The sequence below is a fragment of the Myotis brandtii genome, unplaced genomic scaffold (assembly GCF_000412655.1).
Source record: "Myotis brandtii unplaced genomic scaffold, ASM41265v1 scaffold83, whole genome shotgun sequence".
In the NCBI taxonomy this organism is placed as follows: Eukaryota; Metazoa; Chordata; class Mammalia; order Chiroptera; family Vespertilionidae; genus Myotis; species Myotis brandtii.
Window position 1 is genome coordinate 1,983,616 of NW_005371371.1, and position 4,150 is coordinate 1,987,765.

Here is a 4,150-nt window from a genome sequence, read left to right on the forward strand (position 1 = left end):
AGGGAGGTAGGAGTTAGTATTGCCTTTCATTTTGCTTGTAAGATTTTACTTTATTCTTCTGATTCCTGCCATGTAGTATTTTTTAATCTCCTTTGATATATACTCTAGTTTTATGTACACTTTGTCTCACTGGATGCGGGGTGGCAGGAGGGCAGGTAATAAAGTGCTATCAGCTAACAGTATTGTCCTTGTGTTATTTTCATAAATGACAACAACCATACTTGACTGAACTTTTTTGGGTCAGCAGATATTAATGAATATAAGCCTTTTAAAATTTTAAGTTATAATTAGTAAATGGCCATTCCGGCATGCCTGTATATGTTATTTAAGCCCTAGCTGGTTTGGTTCAGTGGATGGAGCGTCAGCCTGCAGACTGAAAGGTCCTAGGTTCAATTCCGGTCAAGGGCGAATGCAGTGGGGGGGCATGCAGGAGGCAGCCAATGAATGATTCTCTTTATCATTGATGTTTCTATCTCTCTCTCTCCCTCTCTGAAATCAATAAAAATATATTTAATAAAACATAAATAAAACACTCGTTAATTTATGCATATTATTGTAAAACTTAAGAGACCAAAATGAAGGAGCATTAGGCTTTGGAAGTGTCACAAAAATGACTCTCATGAGAACAAGAATCTGCTTGTGTCATCGCCACCTTCTCCCATGCCCATGCGGGCTCAGTAATCAAGCTCCAATCCTAGATGGCCTTGGAAACCTTTTTAACTGACTGACCCGAGAAGCTCCCCAAACAAGAGATGAACCCTAGTGCCATTTATTCCATGCTTGACAATTTTGTATTTCAGAGACTTCCTAGTTAATATTTGCTGAAAAACATTAAGTGGATCTCTTAAAAATATACTGAAGGTCAGAACATTTGGTTTGTCTTGGAAGCGGGACAATGGCTGCTTCTTGGGGGTAAAAATATTGCCTGGAATCTATAGTAGGGCAATATCCCCACTTCGGTGGGTATTGATGAAAATAATATTTGGCCATATTATTGTTGAGTCTTTGACAGTACATTGTTTAGAGGTACATAAGGAAGTTTTGATGGAATTATATCATGCCTAGAACTTGCTTCAGAATAATATAGAAAAGTGAGTGGAGACAAAGCTCAAATCAGATTGAATATGAGTTAATGTTGACACCAGGTCCATGAAAGTTCATTATTAGACTTTGTAATATTGGGGGGAGCTGATTTTAGGACTTTAAGAAGAAAAAGAATATCCTATACTTTAAAAATTTGTGGACGTCATTTTAACACTGATTAAAAATAAGCTTATATTTTGCTATGTTTAAGTCACCAAAATTCATGCTGAAATATTACAATTGTTCACTGATTCCAAACTTTTTAGTTTCAAGACCCTTTTAGATACTTACGTGGTTTGTTGTTGTTGTTGTTTTTTCTTTTCTAATTCTCACCCAAGAATATGTTTTAATGATTTGAGAGAGAGTGAAACATCAATTGCTTGTCTGCCATACAGTGACCCAACCAGGGGTCAAATTTGCCCTAACTGGGAATTGAATTCGCAACCTTTGGGAGTACAGAACAGTGCTCCAACCAACTGAACCATCCAGCCAGGACAGGTGCTTGTATTCTTAAATACTAGTGGCAAACAATTGGAAAGTGAAATAAGTCCATTTATGGTAACACCCAAACTGAAATACCTAGGAATATAACGTAAAAGGTATTCAAGACCACTACACTGAGAACTAAAGCATTGATGAGAGAAAGAGGCCTAAATAAATGTTCGGTTGAAGTCCTTAAAATCTGGCCTCATACAGATAATTGAGAAAGAGAGAGATATTTTAACAGCCTTTGGAGTTAGTTAATCATGGGTATTTGATGTAACATAGAAACCACAGTGGTAGTTTCTTAAAGGTTAATTGCCATGTTGAATCAGAAACCAAATTCAATGAATGTATTGTACTCAGTTACATCAAATTTGTTTATCTTGCACTTTGAATGGACCACTAACCCATTCTTGATTTTATAACATCATGTATTAGCTATTTGGAAAATATTCTTTAACTGAGTTCTGCAGATCTTCCAAATGTTGAAACATCCCATTTATTCAGTATTAAAAATCATGGAAATCAAAGCTGTCAAGTACATGGTAGTGAATACATGTTTTGCAACATTCTAATTTTTGCTTGAAAGCTCACTTTTTATCAATGGCCAGAAATACTGTCAGTTGCTTTGAAGTGGCAGCATCACTTGGTTAATTTTTTAAAATCCTGTTGGACAAACATTCAAGTCTTAATAAGCATAGTTTGTCAATCATTCTTTCAAATAAAAATGTTTTCAGAAAAGAAAACTATTTACGGTGTAACACAACCGCCAGACAACCCCTCAAATTCACATAAATGAGTTTGACTCAGGCACATGGGATGTTTTTTGCCCCCCCCCCCCCCGGCCCCGTTACAAATAATGCAGGAATGAACATCTCTCTGCAGACTTCTCTCTGGTTTTGTAGGGTGGGGAACTATGATTAGATTCGGTCTTAAAAAGTTAGACTAGCTGCTTTGGTGGATAATCCTACAGTTAGGAATTCAGAATTTGGATGGTGATTTTAGAAGTGAGAATGAAATTAAGAAAGAAGCTGCAAAGGCTGAGTGGAGTAAAGAGGCTTGAAGGCTCAGACAAGGGAAGAAGAAGGCATCCTTGGGATGTCTGTGTCCCCCGGGGCCCATCAGCAGACAGAAACCACACAGTGATTTAGAGAGAAATTTAATATAAAAAATAGCTAAGCTATAATGGGAGTAATGATGGCTGAGAAGAACATCTGAATGTGTGCCAGGGCTGAGGCTGAGGACTTGGGAAATGCAGGCTTGAAAAAGGGTCCCGTTCCCAGGCTGCATGCTGAGCTGTGGTCCCAGCCCATTGGATGGCGAGGGCCCTGAGTGCCTGGACCAGGGCAGTCCACAGTCCCTGCAAGCAGGGAGTACGTTTCTGTGATGGAGGCAAGCTGAGGCTGGCGGGGGCACCCGAGGTCGCTGCTGCCAGCTGGAGGCCTGGAGTCCGTGTGGGAGGTTCACAGTGAGGTGGTCACCAGGCCCTGGCTTCAGTGTCACTGACGGAATGACTGAGTCAGAGCACCCCCAGATATTCCACCACCACACTAGCAAACACACACACACACACACACACACACACTACCAATGAGCGTGCAGTAGGGGCAAGAAAGTACAGAACAGCACATCCCAACCTGGAAGAGACCCCATTCTGCTGTGCCCTGCACTGACAAAGCTCAGCATCATGCCCACGGTGATGGAGGAATGCTTGGAGTCCCGCCCGTTATCATGGGGCCTTGCCAAAGGGGGAGTTGGACGTCAGCGCCATGAGTCGACACCTGGCACAGCGTCCATTCGGGACGTGCCTTTGTCAATCTTCACAAATAATTGTTTCTTTGGTCACTTCTTGGAATCTCATATTTCTATGAATTTTATGTGTACAAAATTAAATTTATTTTTTCTTCTGTTAATCTGCCTTAGGTCAATTAATTATTAGGCCAAAGAATCTAGAAGGAAAAGGTTCCCTCCCCCTACCGACTCCCACCTGCAGGAGAGGTAGCCTCAGAGAGGGAGAGAGGGAGGGGAGGCAGTGCGGGGAGGAAAGGCACAAAGACATCAGCATTTGTGTTTTTGTTTTTTCATTTTATTGCTGGGTATTTTGTGTGTTTGTTTCTTTAGGAAGATCTGAAACAAATACATTTAAATAAAAACATTTTAACTAAATAGGAAAGATTGGATTAGAACAGTTTTGCCTGGTTCATCTAAGTCCCTCCCAATTTTCACAATTCCACTCCCTAGCATCTCCCTGAACTTCAAGATTCTGATGGAGCCCGGCCAGTGTGGCTCAGTGGCCGAGCATTAACCTATGAACCAGGAGGTCATGGTTCGATTCCTGGTCAGGGCACATGCCCAGGTTTCGGGCTCGATCCCCAGCGTGGGCTGTGCAGGAGGCAGCCGATCAATGTTTCTCTCTCATCATGGATGTTTCTCTCTCTCCCTCTCCCTTCCTCTCTGGAATCAATAAAAATGTTATTAAAAAAAAAAAGGTTCCGATGCGGTTGGAAAACAGCTCTGGTTTTTCTGTTTTACCCTTTATGACTGCCATGGTGCCATCACCAGTGAATTTTATTTAAATTGTTTT